This window comes from Acomys minous (genome assembly GCF_964271855.1).
Source record: "Acomys minous genome assembly, chromosome: 6".
NCBI classification, from domain to species: Eukaryota; Metazoa; Chordata; class Mammalia; order Rodentia; family Muridae; genus Acomys; species Acomys minous.
Window position 1 is genome coordinate 64,476,121 of NC_140487.1, and position 19,179 is coordinate 64,495,299.

The 19,179-nt window shown below is 40.9% G+C and overlaps 1 protein-coding gene across 4 annotated transcripts in view; it reads left to right on the forward strand.

Annotated features, from left to right (window-relative positions):
• TPK1 (thiamin pyrophosphokinase 1) overlaps positions 1 to 19,179 on the forward strand; it is a 321,490-nt gene that overhangs the window by 25,982 nt on the left and 276,329 nt on the right. The gene's annotated exons all lie outside the window — the stretch shown is intronic.

The following is a 19,179-nucleotide window of genomic DNA, read 5'->3' on the forward strand; positions in this document are numbered from 1 at the left end:
TGAAAGAAACCACCAAGTCGAAGTTCATGGAAGACTGAATTAGATGATACTGATTTCTATGCGAGATGCCTGTGACTCTGCCTAGCTCTGTTCCATGGGGTAGAGGTCAGGAGCCACATGCTGGCTAACAAAACGTGTGGCTGTCTACTGTTGATGGGGACTGGTTGGGGAGGCTGGGGAGTTTAGCTTGTGGTTAATGAAGAAATCGAATGTGTTTTTTTTGTTTTTGTTTTTTTGTTTTTGGTTTTTTTTTTTTTGGTTTTTTTGTTTTTCTGATGGGCAGTGAAGGAAGAATGATAAAACAGGTCCTTGCGGGGTTGTCAGCTGAGGAAGTCAGGCTGTGGGTCACAGAGGTGCTCCATGCCTCAGTGGTTCCAGTAGATGGCGGCTGTGATTTTTAGAGCCACAGTGCTGAGTGCTTCACTTAGATATAATTACAGATGCGGAAGAACTTCTGAGCATTCAGCACCAAGGAAGCTTCTGGAAGAACAACAGTAAGAGAATGTGAAAAGTGACAGAAATCTTTGCAACCCACCAAAGAGCCTTCACACCCTCTAAAATTATATGCAAAGAGTGTATTATTAGAGAAAAAGACTTGCATGCAGGTCGGATGATTTTCAGTGATTTCAGAGTCCAAATGGAAGTCTTATTTTTATAATGTGAAACTTTATGGAAATGTACAAGGGGGAAAGTAAGTACTTTTCTACTGCTACTGCAGACTAAATATAAATAAATGAGTGTAATTTGGTAGGAAAATACTTTTATTTGGAACTTCCACTGAGTATTTATATGTATTTCTGTGGAATCTAGTTTGCATTTGGTTGCATACTTAACTAAGAAGTGTGGAGGTGAAGCTTAAATTGCAGGAGGATAGATGGCTGTAATAGGCTGTCATAACCACACGGGTAAATCGCAGCCTCCCGTTTATCTCCCTAGTCAGGCTTCCCATTGCTGCCTGAAAACGAGTCCGGCATAAATGTAATTGGTTGTTTATTAACAAACGCATCCAGAAGCATGGACTTGCTCAACAACATGTTGAGGCAATAGAATCTGGGCAGTTATCCATTTCTTGAATTTGATGGTAATTTAGGAATATTATAGTAGTACTCAATATATACAACTCGTGCTGTGGGAATTCGTTTAAAAGTATTTCCTTTTTATTAAGCTAAAGTGCAATAATCTTGTTAGTGAAAAATGAAGTTTGAAGCGGTCTTTTCCGTAACATTTTATTAGAAATAATTGAGATTTTTTTTTAAAGCCGCATTCAGTTATGTCACATTTTATGTAGTGCTGATTGGTAAAGATCGTAGTAAAACGGAAATGGGGCTTTGTGATTAACACGGCTGGTACAACTTGGTGGTGTTTTTTCCCCCCTTAACTTAGATATATAGTTTGATCTGTGAATGGTTGGGAAATGAATATATTAGTTTGAGGAGACTTTCGTAAGGGAGACTAGCATTTTTGAAATGTGCATATCGTAACACAATGATTTTGTGTAATAAGATTTCGGTCTTAAATGTGAGGTTACTGCAGAGGCTGGTAACGTGTGTGAAGAGGGGAGAGTGTTTGCTGAGATGAGCAAGCCTAACTTACTGAGTCCGTGTGCCATCTTTCCGTGACGACGAGGAGAAGGTGGCAAATGGCGCTGTATGTAGCCACAGGACGCTTTCATACTGGCAGCAGGGAACTAGCTACTTGTGAAAACAGCATGAAATGTGATGTGGAACAGCTGTCTAATTTATCAGCCAGAACAAATGGCTCATGTTTTAAGGTGTATCCTTTACCCCAGGTACCCATTATGGACATGTTCAGTCTACAAATGTTTGTTCAAAACTAGAGAAAGTTTGCCAGTTAAAATGATTGTGCCAAATGAGCCATAACATTTTCCCAAATGTTCTGTGATTTATTCTGGATCTGTATATGGATTATTAAGAATCCACAAAGCTTCAAGGTATAAGCCCAGAAGATCAGTTAGCTTCGTCTGTCCACACGTTGCAGGAGCCCTCGCGGTCAGCTCTGGGGACTGACATCCGGTGCTGGCGTTCAGTGAAGCTCTTTAGCGATGTGTAGAAGTGTGCAGTTTTCTAAGCTATTTCTATAGGAGCTAACTTAGCAAAATTTTAAAAATCACCTTATTTTCTAAGTCTACGTGGTAAAAGGGCTTACCTGTAGAGGACTCTTAATGTAACTTTAAACATGAGTAGTTTCCATCCCACTCCCCAGTGACAGGCGAGCACTTAGAGAACATCTCTCTCTGATGTGTCACCTCATCCCATCCGCTCCCTAAAATTTAGGTGAGGTCATTGAATTTGGATTTTTTAATTAAAATTTTATTTTATGTGTGTGGGGGGTTTCTTTTGTTTGTTTGTTTTTTGTTTTTTGGGTTTTTTTTTTTTTTTTTTGGCTGTTTGATTGGTTGTTTTTTGAGGTTTGTTTGGTTTTGGCCTGTATATAAGTCTGTGTACTACTTGCAGTGCCAAGGCACCCAGAAGAAGGTATCGGATCTTCTAGAACTGGAGTCACAACCTGCCATGTAGGTGCTGGGACTAGAGCTCAGTTCCTCTGGACAGGCAACAAATTGTTTTGTTGTTTATTTGTGTGCTTTTCAAAAGCTCCTAATTTGTACCAGGTTCCATATGAGTATTGGTTGGTATGATATTGAGCCAGTGTCCATCCTTCCTGCTCCCAGACAGAATACTAATGAGTGAACAAGGTGATTGCTGTCAGACTTGCTTTGTTTTGTTTTTTTGATACAGGGTTTCTCTGTGTAGCCTTGGCTATCCTGAACTTTCTCTGTAGAACAGGTTGGCCTTGAACTCCCAGAGATTGCCTGCCTCTGCCTCCGCCTCCCCAAGTGCTAGAATTAAAGGTGTGCACTGCAGTGTCCAGCTTCAGCATGACTTTTTATGAAACTGAAGTCAGCAACTCAAAACAGCAGATTTTAAAACCAAACATTCTATTTTAATACCATCGAAAGATGTACTAATTTGACATGTAGTTGCCAAGGATTGACAGTAGAAAAACATTAAAAGTCCTGTTTTCTGTCATTACACCATTTTTAAATTTATTTTCAAAGATTTATTTATTTATTATGTATACAATGTTTTGCCTGCATGTGTGCCTGCCCTCCAAGGATTGACAGTAGAAAAATAACAAAAGTCCTATTTTTGGGGCTGGAGAGATGCCTCAGAGGTTAAGAGCACTGGCTGCTCTTCCAGAGATCCTGAGTTCAATTCCCAGCAACCACATAGTGGCTCAAACCCATCTATGATGGGATCGGATGCCCTCTTCTGGCATGCAAGTGTGCATGCAAGCAGAGCACTGTATACAATATAATAAATAAATAAATCTTTAAAAAAATTTTTTTAAGTCCTATTTTCAGTTATTATATCACTTTGTATAACACTTTGTGTAGTAAAGTCACTGCAACACATGTCATACAGGAGCTTCAAATGTGAGCTGAGGCAGTTTAGGCGGTGGCGTTGGTTGGTATTGTGTGCTGGAACGGTGAAGCCAGAGGAAGGTGTTGAGTTCCTGTGGGCTGCCTGATGTGGGAGCTGAAGAATTGAACTTGGAAAAGCAGGCAGCCCTCTTAACCACTTTTGGCATATGGGAGAGCTTGTGACATTGTTCCTCTTGGAAGTTCCTAACTTGGATGTTTCTAATTCAGCAAGGTAGAGAGGAGCTGGAAACAAGATCGTGAGTCTCGTTATCATAACTAGAAAACGATTTATTGAGAACAAAAGAGGCTTGTAATCTATTTATCATACACTAGAACTTCTAAAATAATGATTTATTAGTTTTCTGCGCACTTAAAGAATTTATCGACACACAGGACATGGCACATTGTTGGGTGCTCATTTACTGTAAGGATGTGTTTGATGTGCCCATGAACTGGAAGAATTCAGAAGTACCAGAAAATTAAAACTACAGTGTGCAAAAATGACTGCTTTATTGAGAACAGTAGAGACCAGCTTGTTAAAATGAGACGTTTTTGTAAAACTGTAATTGGGTTTCAGTGAACCATGGGGCCATGACACGGGAGCTAATAGAAATCCTTTGTGTTAAGTGCTGAAGTCAGGGCATACTGAGGTCTTTCTGGGCTGTTTTAGTCAGCAGGCATGTACCTGTTGAAGGCAGAGCACTGTCCAGGCACCAATTCAGTGTGCTATAGGAGAGAGAAAGGGATCTCCTGTGAGGCCCGGGGGGGGGGAGATATGGCTTCAAAATTTAGTATTTGTCAAAAACAAAACAAAACAAGTTAGTGTGTTGTCCTCATTTGTGCTGTCAGTGTTCTCGTATTTGGCTTCTGACTGTCTGACAACTGTGAAATGTGCAGCGAACTGTAGGTAGAGTTCTAACAAGAACCGCATCTACATCGAGCTGCAAGCGGAATCAGCGCGCTAGCCAGCGTGTGATTGGCTCCTTACAGAGCCATTAGCACGTAATTGAATTTGCAAGTTACGGAATATTCCATCAACCTAGGAGCTCTGTTTTGTGGGAGGACGTGTGATAAATTCAGAGCATGCTGTGTGCAGGCTGTGGTTTTTTTTTAGAGCTTTATCTTCTAGCTGGTGTTTTTATATATGCTTGTGGGCCACATCAAGTTTTAGTTCCCGTTCTAAAGTAGTATCAGTCATCTACTTTGGAACTTCCTTTTAAGGACTATAATTCTATTGACAAGATCGTAAAACTCGAGTGGTGAATTTCGTGTCTTGTACTTGCTTGCAAGTGAATTTTATTTCTTCAAGGAAATTAGTGTGAGCTTGAATAAGTTGCTTTGTAGAAGTTTCTGCTCCGATTCCATGGTGGTTTAACAGTTTTCCTTCTCACTGCACTGAGTGATTTTCTTTTCCCATATTCTTCTCAGGATTTGTTCTCTTGATTATAGCCATGATGAATCCCCAGCCTATTTTTATTTAAAATGAGTTTGGGTGTCTCTATAAAATACTTCTTTTCTGTTGGTTTGCATTTTTTGTGTGTGTGTGTGAAAGGGATATGTGGATAGCAAACTTTTACCTTAAGGCTCTGATGGGATCCTGGTGATAAATGTTTGGCAAGGGTACTAAATGTAGCCATTATCAGAGGTGTGCATTGTGAGAACATTCTAGGGCTACCTCCATCTCTCAGTCCAAAGCAGTATCCAAATACTTTATATTGGACCCAAACCCTGGGACACATTTTAAGGATTGTGGAAATGTCACCACTTGGCATGTATTTATATGATACCCAGTTCTAAGGAATTTTATTATATTTTGAATTCTCTGTGTGTGTGAGGCTGCATGTATGTGAAGGTAACTGTTGAGCCAAAGGCATTGAATCCCATGGAGCTGGGTTTATAGGTGGTTGTGAGCTAGCCATCAGAGCCAAGCAGGTCAGGAGCAGGCTGAGAGAGCTCCAAGCTCAAAGTAGCTTGGGTGCCCCACAGTCTTCCTTGGTATGTTGGATATTTTAGGTTGTGGCTGGTGCCTGACTCACCTCTGGTGGTTTGCTGTCTGTGCCCCTGATGGGCAATGCTGGTGAAGAGTGGGCAGAGAGAGAGAGAGATCCAAGCCCAATGCTGTTCAGGTGTCCCACAGGCCTCCTCTACTGGTTCCCTGGCTGTGTCCTGGATGGGCCAGGCTGGTGAGGAGTGGGTAGAGAGAGATCCAAGCCCAAAGCTGCTCAGGTGCTGCACCAACACTATGCTTTTTCCAGTTTGGGTTTTTTTTTGTTGTTGTTGTTGTTTTTTTCCAGAACTAGAGCTGATGTAAATGTTGTACACTTGCTTTGTGTGGATAAGTCTTCATTTCCCTAAGTAAGTGCCCGGAAGTCCAGTTTCTGGGTTGTAGTGTAGCCACATGGTTAATTGTTGAAGCGTCTGTCATATTTCTCTGTAGTGGCCATTCTCAGTGCTGAATGCTCAGTTACTCTGTGCTTGCCTATCATTTGGTATTATCATCACGTTCATTCTAGACATTTTGAAAAGTGATAACAGGTGGGTTTGATTTGCACTTCCTATTAACCAATGACGGCATCTTCTTGTGCTCTTCCTTGTCATCCTTGTGTTTTCTAGGGAAATGTATGTTCATGTTTTGTCACTTTCTAATTAGATTACTTGCTTTATCACTATAGCTTTTTGAAAGCTAATTTCCTTTTTTCTTTGTTACGTATATAGTTTTCAGATGTCTTGTACAAGTCAGCAGCTTGTCTTTCCATCCTCCGAAACAAGAGGGTTTCCTCAGGAGAGTTGTAACTCTTTGTAAGGCCCAGTTTACTGCATATCTTATCTAATATGTATTGGATATCAATCTAGAGGGCTTTTGTAATAATTGTTTAGTTTGGCAATTTTAGTGTAATTTCATCATTTCTCTAACTTACCCCCATTTCCCTCTAACCCCTCCTATGTACCCCTCTCAAATTAATGGCCTCTGATTTTAATCTTTTAATTATTGTTAAAGACACACACACACACACACACACACACACACACACACACACACACACACATACACACTCCTAAAGATATAAATACTCAGCCTGTACAATGTTACTTGTTTGCCTATGATTTTAGGGCTCATCACTTGGTGTGGCATAACCCTGAGAAACCCTGTCCTGTTCTCAACATTCTTTAGTTTCCTGTTGTTCTGTGTCTAGGGTTGAGGCCTCCTGAGCTTACTCATGTAACCATTAGTTAACAAAGGCCTCTCCATTCCTTCATTTTTGAGACTTTGTTGTTACCATCTTTAATCTTCTCTTTGAAGCTGAGAGAACGTATACCCTATGGGTGTATCTTTTATTTTTATCACATAGTTTCTCTATGTATTCTTTTCATCACTGCATAGTTCCTAAGTTGTATTTGGATTGAAGTATAAAGTTCATCATCATATAATTGGTGTAAAACAAAATACCTAAAGCAGTCAACCCAGAAAGAGCGAAGGCTTGTAGTTATGGACGTTTCTGCCTCTGCTCTGTTGGGCCCATTGCCATTGTGGGGAGGCTTTGCCCATTGTAGCCAGGCAGTGATTCTGGATGGGAGTGCATGGTAGAGCAAGCTGCTCACAGATAGTTTCTAGAGAGTAAGGAGAAAGGTCAAAGGGAAGTCTCGGGATCTAGTAGACTCTTGAAAACACTCTAAGGGATAACCAGTACACTTCCACCTGGCCCCTCTTTCATGCTTCTATCACTCCTCAGTGTCACCATATATGAAGATTTTTGTAATATGTGGGCTTTGAGCAGACATCTATCCAAACCACAGTATTCTCTGAACCTGTCTGAGTGAAGTGCTCAAGGAATTATCTGCCTGCTCCCAGTGCTGACATGCACAGTTTGTAGGAGATTGTACACCTGTAGTTCCTGATGCTGTTTGAGAGAACAAAAACTACACGAATTGCATTTAGTAGCACTTATTTCAGCCAAAAAGTGACTCATGAGTTAAACGAGACTATTAATCTCTAAGGTTCAGAGGGCGCAACCCAGGAGCCAAGAGCAGACAATGTTTACAGATAGCAGGAGAAAGTAGCATAAAGAAATAACCAGGTTGGTCTCGAATTTGATTGCAGTTTATTTGCATAATAAGTTAAGGTACAGTGTGCCAAATTCAACTTAGGTTAACGGAGGAGAATTTGAAATCCTGTGTTTGTCAGGGAATCCCAAGTACTGGGGAAAGTACCTACAGGAAGAAACTATGGCACAGAATTTACTGGAAGGTACCTACTTATTGGGAAGGGGTAGCAAAGTTTGTTGAAGTGGAGATTCCTACTTTTTTTTTTTCAGGACAAGGTTTCTCTGTGTAGCCTTGACTGTGCTAGACTTGCTTTGAAGATCAAGCTGGCTTCAAACTCATAGTGATCCACCTGCCTCTGCCTCCGGAGTGCTGGGATTAAAGGCGTGCGCCACCACGCCCAGCTTGAGATTCCTACTTTTGTTGCTCTGAGAAGACTAGATGCTATGGTATCAGTGGAAAGCAGTTCACAGGTGTTCTATGACCTCCATTTGCTGTGAAGCCTGCTGAGGTCAGTGTGTTGGGGAATCTGCTGTGGCCTCTGTATTCGAGCCTCTGTGGATGGATGGATGGCCGGTCCTGCTTGTTGCTAGAAGAAAGCACTACATGCTACACCAAGGCCCAGGCCAGGCTGGGGAGCTTACTGGGAAAATCTGAATAAGTTTTGTTCTATTACCAGGGTGTATGTGAGGAAGAGGGAACTTAGAATTAACAGCCAGAGCACTGAAAATTGACAAAAGATCCCAGTCCTGAGAGATCGAGGCAAGGGAAGAGTGCACCCCTCTGCAGTACCCAGCATGCAGCTAGATAACTCGCACAGAATGTAGAATGTGGCACACACAATTTAGCTCCTTCAATAAGGAACTTGCAAATAAAAAAATTAAAAGAAACAAGGCAAGTCTGAAGAGGCAGGTGTGAATGTTCTGATTCCTACTTGAGTTAAGCAATCATGAAAATATATTTTTTTTTAAACAGAGGACATTTGAGTACAGTGGGTACTAGATATGAAAAAGTCACTTTTATTTCTGGATTTAATAATGATACTGTGATATATGTATATATATATATATATATATATACACACACACAGATATAATGTTGAGATATTTTAAAGAACTCTTGAAAAGCCACGTTAAAATATTTATAGATTAAATATTGTAATTTCTAGGATTTGTCTCAATAATGCTTTTGTTACATTTATGTATTTTTTAAAAACCTCATGGACTAAGGCTTTTTTTGAATCTTGAAAGTTATGAAGTAGCCCCTATCTCTGCTGTGTACAGAAGTTATCAATCACGAACAATGACCTGTCTTTAAAATAATGTAATTGTGAATCATGTTGTTTGGTTTTGTTTATAAAGAGCTGTTAGGAATTTATGATGGTGATAACTGGCATTAACTGAGACATATTCCATGGCTACACTCATATGCACATGTTTTGACTTGGTAGTTTATGATGTGAACAAAAGTGGCTTGTGCTTTATGGAGTGGTTGGGATAGCCTCATAGCAGAAAAGCAAGTGTGCTGTGAGTCTCAGCAGTCTTTCTGACATAGATATATGTTTTCTACTCCCAAGCCTGAATATGTATTCCTCTGACATGTTTACAATATCTGTAAACCATCGTATTCCTAAACATTGCAGAAATGTGACTTCTGTAATATTTATCTTATGTCGATGCATATTTATAACATAAACTGGAGGCATAGAGCCTAAGAAAAATTCATGTTAGTCATCAACATGCGAAACTGTCAGTTAGTGCCTTTCCTAATTCCTATAGAGTTTTGAAACAAAAGTCTTTCATGGATAGTTTTCTATTGCCCCTTAGCTGTGCATTCATTTACTCTTGCTCAAATTCATACTCTTGCATAGTAATATTTTAAAAACGTAGAAAGTTCAAATGACTTGACAAAGGTAAAAGTGGATATTTAACAAGTATTTATAATAGTTGTGGGCGGGAGTGGCTGAGAAGATGAAAATAGGGTACGTGGTTTAGTAGCTATTTCCCCCGTGAGCTGTCTAAACATGTGATTTTGTCTGAAGTTAGTAGAACACTCCAGAAAAAGGGGCCTGTCTTCCTCATTCATATGTATGTATGTATATATGTATGTATATATGTATGTATGTATGTGTGTGTGTATGTATGTATGTATGTATGTGTGTGTGTGTGTATGTATGTGTGTGTGTATGTATGTATATATGTATGTATGTATGTATGTGTGTGTGTGTGTATGTATGTATGTGTGTGTGTGTATGTATGTATGTATATATGTATGTATGTGTGTGTATGTATGTATGTGTGTGTGTATGTATGTATATATGTATGTATATATGTATGTATGTGTGTGTATGTATGTATGTATGTATGTATGTGTGTGTATGTATGTATGTATGTGTGTGTGTGTATGTATGTATGTGTGTGTGTATGTATGTATGTATGTATGTATGTATGTATATATGTATGTATGTGTGTGTGTGTGTGTGTGTATGTGTGTATGTGTGTATGTATGTATGTATGTATGTATGTATGTATTTTACATCCTGGTGGTAGCCCCATCGCTTCTCACCTCCCAGTCCCACCCTCCTTCCTTCTTCCCATTCCCCTTTCCCTGTTCCTCAGAAAAGGGGTGCCCTCCCACACACCCACCCCAGCTCAGCAACTCGCATCAGGACTAAGCATGTCCTCTTCCCCTGTAGCTTGGCAAGGCAGCCCCTCAAGGGGCTAGTAATCAAAAAGCTGGCAAGAGAGTCCATGCCAGAGAGAGCCCCATTCCCCTCAATATAGGACCCGCATGAAGCCTGAGCTACCCATTGGCTACATCTGTGTAGGGGGCCAAGTCCATGCAAAGTCCTTGGCTGGTGCCTCAGTCTCACCAGGCCCCTCTGTTGGTCTTCTTGTGAGCCACCTGTCACCTCCAGGTCCTTTTCTCCCCGCCACCTCTCTTTCCCATTAGACTCCCTGTGCTTCCCTCGGTGTTTGGCTGTGAGTCTCAGCACCTGTTCTGATGCGCTGCTGGGTGGGGCCTCTTAGAGGACGACACTGCTGGGCTTCTGTCTGGAAGCATAGAAGAATATCATTAATAGTTGGTTCTCTCCATGGGGTGGGTCTTGAGATGGGCCAGACATCAATCAGACATTCCCTCAGTCTCTGCTCTATCTGCTCTGTCCTTGTCTCTGCATACCTTGTAGGCAGGGTGAATTATGAGCTGAAGTTTTTGTGGGTGGGTTGGTGTTCTCCTTCCTCTGCTAGGAGACTTGTCTAGTTAGAGGGTGTCATCTTCAGTCTCTATGGCCCCTGCTACTACAAGTCTCTGCTAGAGTCCCTATCATATCCCCCAGGAGCCTACCCTGACTTAGGTCTCTAGCTTGTCACTCAGGTGCCCAGGCTCACAGTTTCTTTTTTCTCTATAAGCCTTTTGTCCTCCTGCCTCTGTTCTCCTCAAGTCTAATCTCCACCCTGTTTTCTCTCTGTGGTCCCTCTCCTACCTGTATTTGCCCTTTCTAAAGAGGTTTTTGGAGCTCAGTCTTTTGCCTAAAAGTATGGTGGTGATGTGTGTACATGCATGTGTGCGTGTATGTGTGTGTGTGTGTGTGTGTGTGTGTGTGTGTGTGTGTGTTGTGATGCTGTATATTTTACGAAGTATGGGTGAATTTAACAGCACTTGCCAGCTAATAGTTTCTCAGCTATAGTTTCATGGCTGTTATTAGAGGGCTGAGACACCTGAATCGCAGATGGGTTAGTTTATTACTGCAGCAGTTATAGCCCGAGGGTAAACATTTGGGCCTGTTTTTCTAGATGTTATCTTCTAAGGACACTTTGAGGGAGCATGAGAAGAACCTAGGGCTTAAGAGTCTCAAATTTTTATAGTGAAAGGAGCCCACTCGGAACATATCACCTTACGAGGCTCTTTCTTCACATATGACACTTCCATCTCACAAAAGTCCCTAGAAAGATGATCTGCAGCAAGAGCAGCAGATACCTCACAAGACGTGCAGAGGACAGGAGAGACTCTTGAAAAACTAAATCCCAGCAGCACCAACACTTGCTGTGGCTCCTGATGAATTATCTCTTGAAAATCCCACTCTGTCAGCTACACCGATTAACCAGATGATGACAAGAGACTCTTCCAATCTATTCAGTTTGTCTTTAAAAAAAAAATGGATCTGAAGGCAGTATCAGAAATATTCCAGCCAGGAAGCAAAGGCCCGTTTGGGAAAGGATGCTCATAATATCTGAAAGGTAGTGGACCTCAGGAAGACTTAGCAAGACTGATGCTGGCCAGATCTCTGGGATGGAGTGTCAGCGGGCTTTGCCTACTGAGAGATGCCACATCCATTTTCACTTCTGTGCTTTTTTTAGAGACTGAATGGCTGCGGCAGCCCTATGGACATGGGGTGGCAGGGGTTGAGCAATCAGCAAACCAGGAGCAGGCACCTGTAAAAGAGTTCTCAAAACTGAGGCCTGCAGCAGTCTGTGGATTTGCTTAAAGTGCTGGGGTGGTTGATAAGGGGTTCTCTCTCTCTGTCTCTCTCTCTCTCTGTCTCTCTCTCTCTGTCTCTCTCTCTCTGTCTCTCTCTCTGTCTGTCTCTCTCTCTTTCTCTCTCTCTCTCTCTCTCTCTCTCTCTCTCTCTCTCTCTCTCTCTCTGTCTCTCGGGCAGCCTACATTTCTTATGAAAAGCTGAGATGTCCCCCGCTCTCAGACCAGCTGGTCTTTGCATGAATCATTTCTGTTTAACAAGTTAGCCTTATTGGATCCTTCACAATAATTACCTCCCTGGGAAGAGTTGAACCAGAGAGTCACAAGGCAGTTAGTTTCAGGAGTCCCAAAAACAAACTCATAATCAGTTTTCAAAAAGTGTGTACTGATAACCCCACGTGACAGGAAGAGTCTAAGACCCCAAGGATACCTCTGCTTAGAGATTACTTCCTGCTGGACAATACTCCTATTGGTGGACTTGTAGCATGAACACATTGTTAAAGCTGTGGAGGCCAGAGGTGAGAGAATGCCACAGTACACAGTTTGCAACTGTTGGACTCTTGAGCTGCCTTTCAACCCCACTTATCCTTCTGTCCAAAGTTCATTAAACAATTGGCATTTGATATGGAACAAGTAGTAACAAATAATTGAATGTTTCTGCTTCCAAAGAGACGATTTAAAAACCTGTTACCAGAGCCTCGTGGGAACTAAATCTTCATTTCTGCTTTGAGGTTAGATGTTTTATTAATATTTTAAAACATTTTACTCACATTATCTTTGGCTTTCCATAGTATTATATTGCTTGTAATTAAAAATTTCTTTTTTCTTCTGTAGTTTTTACATCCTATTTCATTTTCATTTTAGGATATTTCCTGGAATTATTTTCCTTTTTCTGTACCTAGATCTCTATTACAGACTCTTGCTGGTTATTGCCTTTATTGAGTTTGTTTACTTTTAAGTTAATCCTTGTAGAAGTTTGAACAGGGCCCCTTATCAGCCCTGACATTTGAATACTTGGACACCTATTTGGTGGTGCTCTTGGGAAGTTTCGGAGGGACATATGTCAATGCGGTCAGGATTTCAAAGCAAAAATCCTCCTGCTTCCAATTCCCACTCTTTGCCTTATGGTTAGGGGTCCAAGATGTGAGCACTCAGCTCCCCGACTCCTGCCGCCATGTTTGGCCTCTGTTGCTGTGTCTTCCTCTGAGCTGTAGGCCGAAATAAACTCTTCATCCTATATGCCTTGGTCATGGAGTTTTATCCCAGCAATAGGAGAGTAACTAATGCAGTCACTATCTGTGTAGTCCCTCCTTGCTTTCTTCATCATTACTTTGCAATTATAATGCCCTCACTCTACCGGAGCACTCATTAACATGGCTCTTGCTGAGCCCCTGCGGATCCCTGCGAGGTGGCTGTTCTGCAGTTAACCAGTATTTCTCATACCCTTGCTTCGACTTGTATATTTATTGGCCTTAGTTGTCTTTTTTACATTTAGCAATGAAAGGTTTCATTGATTGGCTCAGACTGGTATGGCTTTGCTCTATGCTTATGTGGCCTTGTATATCCATAGACATTTTCCCCTAAAATCTATCCTCACAAATTCTTGCCACATAGTTAGTATTAGTGCCTTTGACAGGATGCATGGCTTTTATTACTAACAGTGAGGTATTTGAGAAGCTCCCTAGTATCAAGAGCCAGGATCCAGCTACCTAGCATTTTGCCATAGTCTTTGAAAATAACTTGAAAAGTTGAACAAATCAGTTTTATAATTAATTTTATTCAAATTTATTCTAAATCATTCAAAACAGTTGGTGGTAGTTATACACTGAGAAATGGGAGTTATTTCACTCAATGGGTTAATATCAATTCTGCTGAAAAAACTAAGAATCCACTTTCCTAAAAGTGCTACTTTTCCATGAACTCAGGTATATGTGTGTGTGTGTATACATACCCCAGCTTGGAAATACTAAATAATGTTAAATAATACTGTGACAAATAATTTAGCAATCAGGGTAAATTTAGATATTCAAATAATAAGATCTTTGAATGCTAAAATATTACTCAAATTCGTCTTTCTCTCTGAGGTTTCTGAGAGAAGGAAAGAAGTAGCTTGCCTACTATTTTTTTTTTTTTTTTTTTTTTTTTTTTACTTCTTACTAGGACCCTTATAACAAGAGACAGAGAAAGGAACAAGCAGAAGTCTATGGACTTGTATCTTATGAACACTGAAGAAAACTCAAGGAAAGTAACTTGGGCTTAGCCCTTAGGCTTATATTTCATCTTCCACCAAGAACAGTAGGCTTCAGAGATAACTTTTATAATAGAAAAAGGCCTCCCATCTCTAGGGATGCAAACTGCGGGAAGGCAGAAAGGGAAACTGGTGTTCTTATGAGCAGCTTAGTGAAGCCTGTTAGGTATATTTCTCAGGTGCCACCTCCCGGCTGATAAAGACCCATGGTCATGTTGGATGTTTAATGTACTGCCCTTTCCCTTTCAGAGGGAAGGAGAGCTTCTTTTCATGTTTATGAATTAGTGTCCTATTTTGGGAAACATGAGGAGTGCAGAGAGTGTTTAAGGAATCTCTGTCTTCTCGTGGCCAGCTCAAACAGTCCTTGTTCTATAGTGCAGGATTTTTGGAGTGGATAATGGCCCTATGTCTTTTCTGCATCTTTAAAGGTTCGTAGGCAGCTTGTTGTACTGCTGGCACATCAGTATGTGCTGATGGCTATGAGAATCTTGGTTTTTATTCTTTTATATATTTGATTGATCATATATACATATCATATATATATGTATATAATTTTGATCATGCTCTTTTTCCTCCCTCTCCACCTAACTTCAAATTCTCTCTCAAAATAATCATGATGTGTAAATGGATTAAAAAAATACCAACACACACACACACACACACACACACACACACACACACACCTGTCTCAGTACTACTGAGCATAATCCTGCCCTGTTGAGTGGTTGATATATTCAGTGTCACTCTATTATTCTATTGGAGAAAAATGATTTTCCCTCTTCTAGCAAAGATCAATTTTAAATAGCTTCTTGGCTAAACGTGGGGCTTTTTGTCCTCTTGTGTTCTTCCTGCTGGGATTGTATCTGGATTGAACATATACAAGCTGTCACAGTCTCTTTGATGTCATATGTGCATCAGCCCTATTGTGTCTAGAAGACACTTTTTCTTGGAGTCACCCACAAACTCTTGCTCTTAGAATCTTTCTGCTTCCTCTTCCTCATAGACCCCTGAGCCCTGGAGGGGGGAGGTTGGTGAAGACATCCCATATAGGACCAAGTGCCCAGAAGTCACCCACTTTCGACATATTGACCAGTTTTGGGTCTTGAGTAATTCCCATCCACTGTAGGAATCTTCTTTGATAAGGCTCAAGTGAGGTGCAGATCTGTGGGTATAGCAGTATGTCATTAGGAGTTTTATTACTATGTTCCTTTAGCAGAATTATAATGGGGGGGTGCCAATTATAATGGGACTTTCTTGACCTCCAGCTTTTGAGTAATGATACAGAGACTTTATTAATTATGAAAGCTTGGCCTTGGCTTCGGCTTGTTCCCAACTGGCTCTTATAATTTAAATTAAATCCTTTATATTAATCTATGTTCTACCATGTGGCTCACCTGTTTCTTCCTTCACATCTGACTGTCATGTCTTCTGGCCTCAGACTCCTTCCCAGCTTCTATCTCTGCCAGAAGTCCTACCTGTCCTCTCTTGCCTCTGCTATAGGCCAAACAGCTCCCTATTAAACCAACCAGAAGGTGAGGGAAATGTGTGTTTACAAGATAAGGTGCAGGTGCTGAGCAATTAGAATAACAAAACCAAAGTCAGCCAGCACTCACCTATTTGAGGTAAAGAATTAACAATTGAATATGCACAAAGTACAGAAAGATCACCATGGTTTTCCCCTTGGTCCCTGCTCTCCCTAGACTCAGGTTCTTGACTACTTTAGAAGTATGAGACGTGGTCTGTGTCTCGTGAAGGTGGGGCCTTTAATTCAATTCAATCGAAAGGGAGTTGGTTCCTCTCATAACTTTTGTGCCACTACTATACCGTGTATCTTGTAGTCAGGTTGCTATTGTAGGTCACAAGCTCATAGCTGGTAGATATTGATGATTACCCTCCCCCTCCAGAAGCAAGCAGAGGTCATTCCAGCACCACACATGTTTGTCTGGAGGGATAAAGCTCCTAGCTAGGCAGTAGCTCAATCTCTCCATGTTGGTGACATAATCTTCAGCAGCAGGTTGTGGAGGGTAGCCATTAGCTCAACAATAGCTTGTAAAGTTCAAGGGTTTCTATGGGGCCCGCTTTGGCCAATGACTCAACATAATGTTACCCATTTCTGGTACTGAGTTTGTTTTGGTAGCCTAAGATGTCTAGCTGGAGCATTATTTTCTGAATTATCTGGTGACTACTTAAAGTCCTTTCATATATATTTATTTTACGAAGTTTCTAGATTATCATGTTTCAACATGGCTTTTCAAAAGGCCTTTGATATTAGTTGTCCCACCCTATGTTCCCCTCTTACCCTTCTTCCTCATACCATCCCCTATTTAATCCTCCTAGTCTGATTTCCCCTTTATCTCATTATGATGATGCTACATCCTGTTTCCTCTTTCTTCGTGTTGGCTGTCCTCCTAAAATGCATGCAGAGCCCTGGGCTGGACAGTGGAGCTCAATGGATAGGGTACAGGTCACCTTGGCTGGGCGTGCCCCAGGGAGACTGGGCCAGCAAGGGATTGTGGGAAGAGGGGTCTGATCTGGATGTTCCTGGTGCCAGCAGACCTCCAGGACTCTGGGAACGCAGGTAGTGCTGTAGGCCAGAAATGGAGTACCACCATTACGACTTTTATTACTATAGCTCTGCAGTACAACTTGAAATCTAGGATAGTGATACCCCCCAGAGCTTTGTTTTTTAATTTTTTTTTTTTTTTTGCTCAGAATTGTTTAAGGGGTGTGTGTGTGTGTGTGTGTGTGTGTGTGTGTATGTGTGTGTGTGTGTGGTTTAAAATTGTTTTGTCAGTTTCTGTGAAGAATTATGTTGATTTTCATGGGGGGTTGCATTGATCTATCATTTGCTTTTGGTAGAATGGAAAATTTTTACTAAATTATATCTACTATATTAATCCCTCAGTATGTGAGATCTATCTTGTGATGTATTCCCTAATTTCATTCTTTAACCTTTTAAAGTTTTTATTATGTAAGTTTTCTGTTTATCTAAGATATTTGTGGGAGGGGTGTTATAAAAGGTATTGTTTCCCTAATTTCTCAGTATGCCTGAAGTTTATATATAGGAAGGCTTCTAATTTTGTGTCCTGCTATTTCGCTGAAAGTGTTTATTGCCTGTAGAAGTTTCTCGGTAGAGTCTTTTTGGCCTCACATATATGAAGTCATATCATGTGCAAATAAAGATACTTTGTCTTTTTCCATCCTCATTGTATCCTCTTGTTCTTCTTCAACTCTCTTTTTGTTCTAGCTAAGATTTTAAGTACTGTATGGGGAGAGGAGACATCCTTGTCTTGTTCCCAATCTTAGTGGAAATGCTTTGAGTTTCTCTTTACTTAGGATGGTGTTGGTTGTAGGTTTGTTGTAAATTACCTTTATTATGGTGAGGTATGTCTCTTACTTCCTAGTCTTTCTAGTACTTTTAGCATGGAAGGATGTTATATTTTGTCTAAGGCCTTTTCTGCACCTCATAAGATTTTCATTGTTTTTTGCCTGTTCTGTTCCTGTGTTGGAATATGTTTATTGACTTGTGTTTGTTGAACCATTCCCACATCTTCAGTATGAAGCCAACTTAATCAAGGTGGATAATATATTGATGTGTTCTTGGATTCAGTTTGCTGATATTTTATTGGGAATTATCACATCTTATTTATAAGGGATATTGATCTCTAGTTTTCATTTTTTGTTGTATCCTTGTATGGTTTTGATACTTAGGAAATAGTGGCCTCATAATTACCTGGTCTCACTTTTCTTGGGTACCTGTTCAGTTGGTTAGTTGCTTTTGTCCCAGCCTGATAGGTTATGGACGAGAGGGATGGATAATGACTGGTTTTCAGTCTTGGGGTCAGTCTGGTGCAGAATCTAAATTGTTCCATGTCTGGTGTTCTTGCTGTAACTGTAGTTTTAGACTCTTTCATAAATCTTATATTGGTTCAGTGGGTAGGGGTGGGTAAGAGGTTCTCAGGCAGGGGAAGGGAGCAGATTCTAGAGTTCTCTCCAGTGGGATTTAAGGGTCAACACCATCATGGGCATCAGAAGTAGAACTAGAGCTATTCTGGCTATAGCTATAGGTGGTAGTGAGTCCAAAGGGGATGATGGGCTTGAAGGAGGGACTGAGGTGGATTATGTTTATGGGGCAATGTACGTTGGCAGGTAGGTAGACAGGCAGCCATGGGTATAAGCCAACGATAGGCAGTCCAAAATGGAGGGGGTAGGGTTGGTCCTGAGAGTCTCTCATTTAGCTTTTCTATGTGTTTCCAAGTGAAATTTCAGAGATGTCCTGAAAGAAGATGTCAGCAGAGTTATGAAAGGACAGCTTACAGGCTGTACAGAAAGACTTTGATAGGAAACAATCTGGCTTTGTACAGCAGCTTGCTGATGCTACCTCAGGCAAATACATCTTCTTTTCAAGCCTCAGTCTTCTCTGTGGCCAAGTAGGAAAAATACTAGGATTCCTGTACGGTTTGTAGGAGCCAGATGGAAGAGTGCCTCTACAGTACTTTGGTGTCCAGGTTTTTGTATTTGTTCTTGTGTTTACGGATGACTGGCTGATCCTCTGCTCGGCTCCAGGTACTAGGGATACATCAGAGAATGGACAGCTTTTTCCATCGAGTTTCTTCTATGGAGGATCTTATTACTGGACGCATAGTACTGTATAAGTAACTAATGTATGGCAAACGGTTTATGTAACAGTGCGTGACTGTGTAATAAAGCAGCACTTGTTTTCTTGATTTCTGGAGGCTGTCAATGAGGAAACAGTTCTAATTACATCCTCACTGGCCCCTGCCTTGTGGCTTCTCTGCATCAGAGCCCAGAGGACGTAAGTGCCCAGAGTAGATGCCAGCTTACTGTGTTGGCACTGGATTCTGATGCTAACAGATAAATCCCTGGGCTTTGTATTCTCCTGAACAGACATAGCTGTCTTCTTTAGACTTCATTCAAAGGATTATAAGCTTGTCTTACGTATTTATAATTT